The following is a 12,115-nucleotide window of genomic DNA, read 5'->3' on the forward strand; positions in this document are numbered from 1 at the left end:
ACGTTCTTTGATTAAAAATGGATCGAACCTTTTCCTAGGTGACGCTGGAAGAAATTGATTCAACTTAACAATAGAGCATCCAAAAGACTGTAACAGGGTCTGATAATAAAAATAAACTCATAAATATATAATTCAAACTCCTCTGTTGCAGCTCACTTCATCTATGAAGTGAAAGACGAGAAAGGCACAATAAAACATTTTAATGTCGTTGTGCAGCAGAGGAGAAAAAAAACACATGCTGTCATCTCACATACTATACATACATATACTTCTGTTGATAGACTGGACACAAATCTTAGTGATCAAAAGCACGTTCCTGACACAAACAGTGCAGAATACACATCTGGCCAGATGCTTGAGCTGAGACTGGCAGCCATCATTTTGCTATTATTCTCTTTCAGGACTCATGGGCATCAATATAATCCTTTGATCTATATATTTTTTTGCTCGGGCATTTCAAATCCAAGTGTCTTACCAACACCTTTGTAATGGAAATGGATAATGAGCTTTCCCAGAGGGGTTAATCAAACCTATTGTTCTCTTAGAATGAAAAGATGTGAAAAGATGTGAAAGGGAACTGATTGATTGTGTGGGAAAAAAAAGAATTGGTGTCCTTTTCTTTCGGGCAATTCCTTGTTTCCTCCTTGATATAGGAAGTGATTTATTTTGACAGCTACCTCATTGAGTTTTATTTTATCCAAATGAAAAGTCTTTGTTGTGAGCTGAACAAGAGAGGGAGGGCGAAGTTAGGGAAACGGGCAGAAAAAGAGAAAAAAATAGCAGAACAGAGAAGAAAAAAGAAAAGCGAGCATGGACTGATAAAAAGAAGAATAAAGAACAACAATAAAAAAGATGACAAGTTAACGACACAGAAATAAACGTGTGAAAGTAGAAATTGAGTGTAGCGTTGAGTAAGCTGCTGGCTGAGGGCCTGGTGGGCTAGATTTGACCCCAGAGAGGAGGAGACTGCACAGTCCAGGTCTATAATTAGAAAACACACAGTGCCACTAATCCTTACTGAATGATTAAGCAGCAAATAGCAAGTTTACAGCCAGAAGCCCACAACCGACCAGCTATGGGGAGTCAAAGTGGTGCTCCCACGGAGTGCAGAATCTGACAGAGGACACAGTGAGGTTCTGCTCTGTGGTACAATTCAGGTGAGGCTGGTTCAGCCCAAAATAAATCAAGAGCTTCTAATAGGATTTAAGACATGTTAACACATTAAAGCTGGATTTACACTTGTGCCTTAGGGGCTTACAGGACTCATAAAGTAACCATAAGTTGGAGCGACAACAGCTACAGGACACATGTAGACCAGGAGAACTGTGTTAATGAGTTTGCAGCCAAATAAGAGAGCAAGTTTAAGTATTAAGTATGAGTATCCATAGGAACTGTGTTCATTCTCAATGTTTAGTGCAAATGCAGGAAGCAATTTGCTCTTAATGTTGTAAGGTTGAGGTCAGAGTGGTGGAGAGGCATATTGCATTTCTCTGATGCCAAAGAAAGGATTCCCATCAGAGACCAACTGAATCATGTCAAGTCAATTTTATTTATGTTGTCCAAAAATCACATAGCACATATTTGCCTCAAAGGGGTAAATGATCAATGCTGCATAAAACATCATCTTTCCTTAGACCCTCAACCCATATAAAAAAGAGGAAACAATGGAGGAAACCTAAAGAACAAAAGATGATGAATCCTTCCTCCATGATGGCAAAACATGCAATAGATGTCCATTAATAGCTTTGTTTTATTCACAGTATTTCTTCCCTAACCTCAACTAAGTGTTTTAGTTAACTAGCTTTAGCTACACAGGTGTTGCCATGGGCTGGTCCTAAATAGTTAAATGGAATTAAGTATTTCAACAAAATGCACAATTGTCAAATATCAAAGTTGTATCTGCCCTTATATTTGAGCAAAGCTATTTTCTGCAGACCTTGTCCTCATGACAATTGACACTCTCCATCACAGTGAATAAAATAATGTAAATGTAATTACTTTGGTTATTAATGTTTGCACAACAATCTGCTTTTGGATAAGTATAGACCCAGTGATGTGCTACAATCTACTGATGAAATCCTGGACTGTAAAGCAATTTGCAAGCTTTGGTGGGAAACCTTTGCCTGCATACAACACTTACCTTACATGTTCTGTCTTCAAAAATAGCTAGTTCAAAGTCAAATGTGTAAGTGGACAGACTATGAGTTATTTTCTGTCTTTGCTTCAAAGTCCAAAGTGTATCACAAGCCTGCATAGCTCCAGAATAACCAAAAGTAATCAAGGATTTCTTTTATACAAGGAAGAAAAGTGCTTTCATTACCCAAAACAGTGCATCTCAGTCCTGATTTTCACAGAAACCAATCTTCTCTGCTCCATAAACCTAGAGACTGTTTAGAGACAAGGCAATCTGTTCAGCTGTAGCACTAAGAGGAGGCAAATATTGTCTGTCAAATTCACAAGCACATGTGCTCAGACTGCTCCACCATCTATTGTGGACATGTTACATGAGCTGCTTTACAACTTTTCAAGGCCACAAGCAGCTTAAAACACCAACTGCACATGGCATCAGGGCAATGCATGAAATCATGCAGATAGATCAGAGGTCAGACTGGTTGGAAGTGATACAAATGTAACAGTGACTAAGATAACCATTCTTTAAAGCTGTGATGAGCAGAAAAGCATCTCAGAGTGAATGACACGTTGAACCTTTGGGCAGATGGACTACAACAGCAGAAAACCTCTCCTGTCAGCCAAGAACAGAAATCTGAGGCTGCAGTGGATACAGACTCACCAAAACTGGACAGTTGAAGACTGGAAAAATGTAGCCTGGTGTGATAAATGTGGATTTCTGCTGAGACAGCAGATGGTCGGGTCAGAACTTGGCATCAACAGCATGAATCCATGGACCCACCTGCCTTGTGTCAACAGTCCAGGCTGCCACTGCTGCTGCTGGTGTAATGGTGTGGGGAATGTTTTCTTGGCACACTTTGGTCCATTAATGCCAGGCAATCATGGTTTGAATGACTGAGCATTGTTGCTGACCATGTGCATCCCTTTATGGCCACAGTTTACCTTCTTCTAATGGCCACTTAAAGAATGATAACACGCCACAAAGCAAAAGTCAAAATGGTTTCATGAACATAACAATGAGTTCAGTGAACTTCAGTGGTCTCCACAGGCACTAGATGTGAATCCAGTAGAAAATCTTTGGGATGTACAGGAAATTGGCAGCATGAATGTGCAGCTGACAAATCCGCATAATTTTTTTAAAATTACTTTTTATACTTTTTTTTTTACTTTCTCTCATTTTTGGTGTTATCGAGATACACAAAAGTATACAAAGTTAAATTTCAAAAGAGGACAATACTTAGTGAAAGCATTTGCTTACTGAGGTGAAGTGGTTTAAGATCATCGTCTTGAACTGTCCAGGGGTAGTGAGAGTGTCGATCTTGATAGTGTGTTGTAGCTGGTTCCATGCATTTGGTGCAGAAAAACCAAAGGCAGAAATGATGTGATGCAATAAAGTCAACATGGAGCAGAATCTCTAACACCCTAACTTGTCTAATTAGCCCTTACTATGAACTTTTGGTGCACTTCTTTACCTGATCTTCTTCCACCTATTGAATAGATGTAGTACTTCATGTTTACACCAAGGTACTGCACTGAAGCTTTAGTGTTGCCCCTCACTTGTAAGGGACTTTGGATCAAAGCGTGTGACACATGAATAAATGTAAATGTAAATGTAAATCTCAAAGGAGTGTTTTCAGCATCTTGTGGAATCCATGCCACAAAGATCTGAGGCTGTTCTGAGAGTGAAAGGAGGAACTACCCAGTATTACTGTGGTGTTCCTAATAAAGTGCTTGGGATAATCACTTTATGCGATCATAAACCATTTACATTCCACACTAAGCTTTGTGGAGCACTCTGAATAGTTTAAGAAGACGGTAAGTCAGCCAGATAAAAAGAGAACGCATTTGAAGCCAAACTTATATGTTTTCAAAGCCTCCTCTCATTCAGACAGGCAGCAGCAGCAGCAGCCAGCTCTGGAGTAGCTGTATAGGACAGCTAATCATTAGCCAGTTAGCCTCCATTATGGCCTGGGATTCAGGCCTGGTGATAAAGAACCAAAGGACTCAGGGCTCACAGCTTAATGATCCAAAGATCAGCGCAGGATTTACAGGCTCAGGGTTTCCACCACAGCCCCTGGACAAAGCCTCCTCCCTACTTTCATCTACCCCAGCAGAGGGATTGAGTTCATAAAACCAGGAAACAATGCTGGAAAGTAATGAAATCTCCCACGTATCGCAGGGAAAAAAATGAGCTGATGGAGACATCAATCGCACAGGTAAAGCTTCCAGTTGATTAGATGATAAATAAAGGCAAGTTGCCAAGAACAAACATTTCACACACTAGGAATTTTACAGTACCTTCAGCAGCTCTCTTATTTAGTTTTCTTTGAAGAGTTTGACATTACAGCTCATGGTGCATTCTGAATTTATGGGCGTTTGGTGAAAAACTTAATTCAACCATTTCAGGCCCAGAGGATCAACTCTGATCGCTCTATATTGAGTCTGAGCTACCTGCTGATGTTTGAAACTGCAACTAAATTTCCACCAAAGCTTGCAGCGGATTCCATCTTTAACTGAAAGATATATATATGTTGCAAGCAGTTTGCAACAGCTGAAATCTTTCACACAGCCTCAATGTGTCTACTTTTCCTTCTCAGACCAGCTCCTACAGCTTTTGAGAATTCATCCTCTCAGTAGTGGAGGGACAAAAAGCACCAGGGTTTATCCAATCATCTCAAATAACCCCTGAAACATTACAGCACTGACCAGGTCAAACAATATACCTCCAGTTCTTTTTTTCTTCCCTGGACTGTGCACCTGCTCATTACTTTGCCTCTGAAAACAAGTCCATTGTTCTTAATATGGTTTGAAGCATCCAGCTAATTGAGGAAATTAACCAGCAAGGGGGATCCAGGGGCCTTAGAGAGGATTTTCTGACAAGAGTTCACTTTGGTACTTTCATGGTCTCATTCCCTACAACACATGAAGGTGCATTGTATTACACAGACAGATGAGCTCTGCGTGACATCAAGCACTTTCAATCAGTTATTGGCAGAAAAAACAAACTACCTGTTATTTGATTTTGTCTGCAAACAAGTTCATATAAGTAAACATGTCCATTAGTTCTCCAGTCAACTGCAGTTACTTTGAATATATGAAAGAAGTGTCTAGTGAATATAGTCCCTCAGCTTTTAAATTGAGTGCAGGTTATTTCTGAGTCACACAACATCAATCGAAGTTTATAACATCTCCTAGTTGAAAGTAATATTAACAAGTAATGTCAATATTACATTCTGAAAAAATGAAGATAGCCGGTGAAATAAGAGAACAAATCAATTGGAGATACAGCAAAACGTATTTCATACATCACAGGGTTGTGCTATTATCAATTAATCTATTATTTCTCTGTTAATTCATTCATCAAGGTGATTTTTTTTATTGTAAGAAGTGTTAAGAGCAGATTTCTATATGCAATTTATAATATAAAAACAGAAAAAAAGCAACAAATTAACACATTTGAAAACGTGCAACCAGAGAAAGTTTGGCATTGTTGCTTCAACGGGCTTTAAACAATTAAGTCAGTTACCAAAATTGGTGTTACTTCATTTTCTGTTGATCTGCTAAATGACTGACTGACCAATTGTTCCAGCACTAAATCATGGTCATAAATTATTGATGGCAAAAATGTTTGCTAGATTTAAAAGCATGCTGGAACAAAGCAGCAATGAGTCTATTTCTGTTGGTTCTTCAAACCAGTATTTGGTCCAGTTTACTCCTGCAATCTGCTGCGTCCCTCTTCCTGCGGGAGTGACTCTGTGACTGCTGTTGCGCTGTCCTCAGGTGACATACAGACAAACTGTGCACACCTGCACGTTATTCACAAGAGACCGTTCACTGGATAAGATGAGACAAAGATCTGACAGCTGCTGCAGTTTACCTGAGGGAGCGACTGGAAGTTACACAAATTGAAGGAAAAACGTTCTAATTTGTAGCACTTACTGGTCACATACAGATGCTTGATTGGTCGGGACTACCTGGTGTCACTTATTAATGCACTGTGCACCCCTTTAGCATTATAGCTAACAACACTATCTCCTATAAATCGTGTTTCTATACAACTAAACTGCAACACCAAATGCATTTCGTAAGAACCATAACAGCTGGTTGGATTCTGTTCAAAGGCAGTGTATTTTTAAATGACTTTGGCACAACATTCATTAATGCCTTTGGAGTCACTGGGAGATGGTTGGGAGCCAATCAAAGCGCATCACTGTGAGACAGGTTCACATCCAGAGTGTGGCTTGTGATTAGGTTTAGAAAGCAAAAGCACTTTAGTGAAGGTTAGGGAAAGATTGTGTAGTGATTTGATAGAGGAAAAGTTCAGTGTAACTTCAGATGTGTAACTTCAGAAAATGATATTAAGGGGTACAAAATGTGTTAAGTGAACCAAGTCGTGACCAAGCGTTTGTATGTGACGACTGGATGAGACTGGCCCCGTCTGACAGAACTGACATGGAAACAGGATTCTCCTTATCAGATCCAGGATTTACACGGCTGATCAAACTCAAGATGAAGCCAAGTAATGACATCATCAGCTGGCATGTGTTTAAAGATTATGTCACATCGGCCTTGGCCCGAGTGATTTTTACTCATCTCAGGAGACCCTCTCCATCACCGTCACCATCCCCCCGATGTGGTGTGAATGCCTCCTCTGTGAAACAGGCCAAGGATCTGCCAGCGGCCCCTCTCTTTGTAAGCTGAATGGGCACGGCTCGGCCACGTTTTAAGGCACCCTAATGTACCATGGCTGGACCACAAAGGCAGCGTGGTAATTTGCCAGGGATAATGACGCTCCCTTAATTCGGCCCTTGGGGCCACAAACAGAAAGCTTTAAAGAAAATCCCTATCCAGGGATGAGTCCCCTGTCCCCCCCTTTTTTATAGGTCTCTTTCTCCCTCTCAGTCCACCCCTTCTCTCTCTTACTGACCTAAAAGGAGCTTGTTTTCTTCCGGCTTATTGTCATCCTGAACTAAATATCAGCAAACAGCAGCGGGGCTGGAGGAGACAACATGCCAGCCACGACTGGAGCCCCTGATCTCCTCCCAGAGGAGAGGAGCGAACCAAGACAAACACAGAGGAGCTTCTTCAAAGCAGCCAGAGAGGGAGCACCACTGCTCTGCTCCAATGACACATATTAGGGAAAGGCATTTAGGCACAAATTGAATCGAGCAGAGTAAATAAGAAGGAGGCAAGTGCTAAGTAAGGGGAGTACAACAACAGAATATAAGCAAATGCCAGGGCTGGCCTTCGGGGATATTAAATACAGAGAAAGAGACGTAGGTGAGATTGAAGCAGAAGTGGTCTGGGATTTTCATGATAAATTGCCCTGTGCTCTTCTACAAGGTTTCTGTTTTTGGCACTAAAGGTTTATTTGATGAGTTAAATGTCCAGTCTCAACTTGAGCATTGTTCCAAGCCCAGAAAGAACAGGATCTGGGTTTATTCAGGGCCATGACCACCCCTGAAGAGATCGCTTTTATATTTGTGATCGTTGCTCCTCATGTTGTTACCAATAAATCTAATAACTGACGGCAGATGGCACCTGTTGCTCTGTGGCAGATAAATTAAAGGGATTATAACATTTGATGATCTTGTTTTTGGAGTTTGGGGGATTTGTACGTTTTTAAAACAGCTTCAGGAAAAATGTTCACTCTATGTTTATTCACATGATCACTAATTATGCCAGAAGGAAGATACAGAATTAATTTGTTTCACATTAAACAATTCCCCCCCCCCCCCCCCAAAAAAAAAAAAAATCAATGTGCTGTTTGATACGGTTTGGTTTATATTCACAAAATATCTTGACTTCCAACCTGCATTGTTATTGTTAATGTCATTGTAACAAGACATGTTATGGTATTAACGTAAACATGTCATTTCATTTATGCCTTGAAGTTTGGTCAAAGAAATATTTTCCACAAGACTTCAAAATCCAACTCTCTCCATTTTGCAGTATACATGTTAAGAGACATTCAAAAGATTTGCAAGTAATCCAACTCTGTAAATCTGGATCTAAGTGAGATAACATTAAATAATATCTATGTTACTTTTTAGTTCGGCGACATTGTCTTAATATTGCTAAGGCAAAGCATTTTGCTGTTGAACACTATTTTCCTTTAATAAATTTAAAAATTTGGATATTGAAAGTAGAGTTTTTAGTATAAACACTCATTAATAAGATCAGTGTTTTGAAGGGCTATAACTCATGCCACCAATGATTGTTTGCTTGTTGCTAGTTAATTTTCTGTGAATGGAAGCACTATGATCTGTCATCACAAGAGGACTTTGTTTACTCAGCTGAACAAGTCCTCTTAGAGCTTGTGGATGAATGAGAATATTAAAATCCAGCCAAAAAAACAAAGCCTAAACAGTTTTTAATCTTTAAAAAAATTGTGATATTTTTAGGTAAAAATAGTAAAAAAAAATAATAATAAAAAAATAAAAAAAACATGGGGCATCCTGGTTTTTAGGGGGTTGAGATGTTGACTGTGGGTGCATGTGTGTCACCTCCCTCACTCTCTCCCCATGTTTCCTGTCAGCTCTCCACTGTGTTCTCCCTAATAAAGGCTAAAGTGCCTGAAACTGCAATTAGATAAATCAGCACTGAGCCTCAGGTGTTGTGGTATATGTAATAATGACAGAACTGTCTTACGGTGGTTACAATCAAATTAATAGCCAGCATGTAAACACACTGACAGTGACTCCAGTCTGCTGTGGTGAAGGTATCACTACAAGGTAATCGTGCACTTGTGTCACATCTCATCTGAACAATGACTTCAGCATATAGTGTCAGCTCGGCTCAAGGCTGTCTGCACCGGAGTGATTCCCTCATTCACATTCACAGAGACAGAGAGAGAGAGGAGGGAGGGAGACGTGGAGAGGTAAAACTCATCCATTAATAGCCTGTATGAAGACCCTCCACCCATCACCCCCACCTCTCCTGCTTATCCTCCTCTCTTCCGTCTCCATTGCCATATTCTTGCCGCTGCTTTTCAAATCACTTCACTCAGTCAGAATAAAGGGCTTTCTCCAAAAAAGGCTGCCTTACTTTTACGACCAAGGCCGGGGTAAGAAAGACATTTAGAGAGGTGAAGAATGAGAGAGAAAGAATAATACCAATTTGTCATCATAGAAATATCCACAAGACTGCAGAGAAGTTTGGTGTTTTTCCAGCAAAATTGAGCACACAGAAAAAAAAAAGAAAATTGAACATTGGAACAAATAAAGAAAGCAGAAATGCAGGTTAAATATGCAGAAACCAATCTGAGAAAGGCACGAAAGTGACGAGAAGAGTTTTTCAATGAAACAGATGAAAGTGTACTCACCAGCTAAGCATCACTGGGGCGGTGGGACGGGGCTGTGGGGGCCGTCTGTCCTTCTGTCCTTTTCAAACTGATTCTGGAGGAAGGGAGAGAGAGAGAGAGAGAAAGCAGAGGGGGAGGGGTGAGTCCTTCACTCTCTGCTTGCGTCCTTCTCATAAGCAGTGTGCAGAGCCACAAAGAAGTGCTGGCGCTCTCGTAAACAAACCGCCAAGTTTTCAATGGAGCAGAGAAGGCGGAGCAACAATGGCATTTAAACGGAGACTTCATGGGGTTGAGGGCTGGAATGAAAGAGGGACCTGCGAGATGCCTTTACATCAAGTGAAGGCCTAACTGGACAATAACAAACCACAAAGTTCGAGACAGGTCAAATGCATTAAACTCCAAACCCTATATAACATAAAAAGCCTTGTATTGCACAGAAAACAGAGCACAAATATGTTCCTCTATAAATTAACAGTGCAGTGATGTAAATGAGGTGAGCGGATGCCTCATTGAGTTGAATCAAACACAGATGCTAATATGCAGAGAGCACTTTGGGTTGCATGCTTTTTGATCTCAACGCCACAGAGCAAATTGGAACAAATAGCCCTGGCTGGTTTCTACGGCAACCGGAAAGAGTAGCTTAGACTTGCCATCCCTCTTGTGTCGTCAGCTGCCGTGATATGGCTGCTGTTTCCTTCACCTCCACGCAGAGCAGCTACAATGGATGAAAGAAGGAGTGATTATAGCCATGTGATTGCTCCACTAAGACTGATCGCTTCTTCTTAGATGTACAGTATAATCAATTGTGCATTCACATAGGGTGCAGCTACTCATTAGCATGAATGCAGAGCTTGACAAACATGCACTGAGCAGATACCTCTGACTGTATTAAGGGGTGCAACTCATAATTTCATGATTGATTAATGCTGATTAGTTTTTCAAAAAACTTTATTGCTTTTAAAAATGTGAGAAATTATTTTTAGAAATGTCCCACAGTCCCACAACGTCTTCAAATGTCATTGAATGAATGCCATTCAAATGAATTCAAATCAGTTCACAATGATAGAAAACAGAAAATAGCAGCCAATTCTCACATTTGAGAAGCAGCTACCAGAGAATTTTTGGCATTTTTGCTTCATAAATGTCAATCAGTTGCTTATTGACAAGTACTTAAACATCCAGTTACATTTTTTCTACCAGCTCAATGCTGAGAGCCACAAAGACAGGTAGACAAATGCAGTAAAGGGGATTTTCTATGGAGCTAAGCTGAGAATTTAGGGCTGAGCAGCAGGAAGTGTCCGCTCAAACAAAAACCTCCCAATAATCTCCAATGTCAGTGTGGGATCAGGCTTTATTCACCGCAACAAGTGAGGAGGAAGAATTCTCATAAACTGCTTAGTCTGTGACCTATAGTCTTTCTCTCTTTCAGAAACACACACATATACATGTACACACACATACACACACCCCAGTCTCCTGCAGCGATGCCTCGACACCAGACAGCCGGCCAAACAAAGTCTGGGACTAAATCTGCTCAGATTCAATAAAACTTTGTTGACCAGATAACTGACATAAATCTGAGATTCAGCGTGGTGTAGAACACACTCCAGAGTTGTGATTTGATAAACACAGCACAGATAACAAGATGATAACAACATCAGATAACATCAGAACCAGCACCTGGTTCCAGATCTCTGAATAACTGCCCACATCTCAGACTGTTTGTGCTGAACCAAACCAGTCTGGTGTTGTCCTTCTTCAAGCTGTGTGTTTCCACAGCTGGAAAAAAAAAATACAACCGAGTGAGTCAGAGTTGCACCACTGCCATAATAATAGTGACAGAAAAATGGTGATGACAACTGTAAAAGTAAAACTCAGAATGTTTCTACTTCTGTTTTAGCTAAAAATGATTTCGGCAGAACAGCAGGTCACTTACTGTGAATAATTTACTGCAAAATGACAACCACTACTTCACTGAAAACAACTAAGATGAACACTATGAATTATGAAATGAAACTCAAATTCAGATGGATTATCAGGCCAATAAAATTCCGCAAATCTTATTTAGTCATGAATTGGACAGATTCTGATGATGATGATAGATGAAAAGTTCAGGGAGCACCAACGTTATTAACCTTCATCCTGTGAGGAGCATGACATGTGAGGCAAGTTCCATGGCAAGTGGTGTGTGGTTGAGATATTTTAGTCTTGAGCAACCAATCAACTAGCAGCAGGACTGACATTGCTGTCACTAGAGACACGTAACTAGTGTGACAGATCTTTCTGACAGTGGACATTTTGGCACGTCATAGCAGGAAAAGCACAGGTGTAACTGATCACAATAAAAGTGACTGCAGGCAGTTTGAAGCCCTGAGTTTGCGATGTGGTCGTGGCCATCTTGGTTTTTTGAAACCAGAAAAAACCATATTTGAACAAGAAGGTGGAGCTGAGGAGGAGTGAGGGGTGGATCTGACCTGCTCTGTTTTCTATCCTTTTTTTTTTTTTTTTTTTTTTTTTTTACACACATGCACAAACATGAATTTCTCATGCAGATTTATCTACATGTTTAGACAGAAACAAAGTCTAAACATACAAAGTTATTTGAACGTCACTTCACAAGCTCAAATCTTCTCCCTGTGTATGTGTGTGTATATGTGTCTGTGTTGTGGGCGTGGCACTCCT

The 12,115-nt window shown here is 40.4% G+C and overlaps 1 protein-coding gene across 4 annotated transcripts in view; it reads right to left on the minus strand.

The window, feature by feature from the left end:
• sema5ba (sema domain, seven thrombospondin repeats (type 1 and type 1-like), transmembrane domain (TM) and short cytoplasmic domain, (semaphorin) 5Ba) overlaps nt 1–12,115 on the minus strand; it is a 172,020-nt gene that overhangs the window by 130,651 nt on the left and 29,254 nt on the right. For all 4 annotated transcript variants that reach the window (XM_071480859.1, XM_071480839.1, XM_071480850.1 and 1 more), the window contains exon 2: nt 9,455–9,527. The gene's annotated coding sequence lies outside the window, so the exon portion shown is untranslated. The remainder of the gene's footprint in view (nt 1–9,454; nt 9,528–12,115) is intronic.

Source organism: Trachinotus anak, unplaced genomic scaffold, assembly GCF_046630095.1.
Source record: "Trachinotus anak isolate AG129_WGS33_773 ecotype Australia unplaced genomic scaffold, CSIRO_AGI_Tana_v1 ptg000001l, whole genome shotgun sequence".
Lineage (NCBI taxonomy): Eukaryota > Metazoa > Chordata > Actinopteri > Carangiformes > Carangidae > Trachinotus > Trachinotus anak.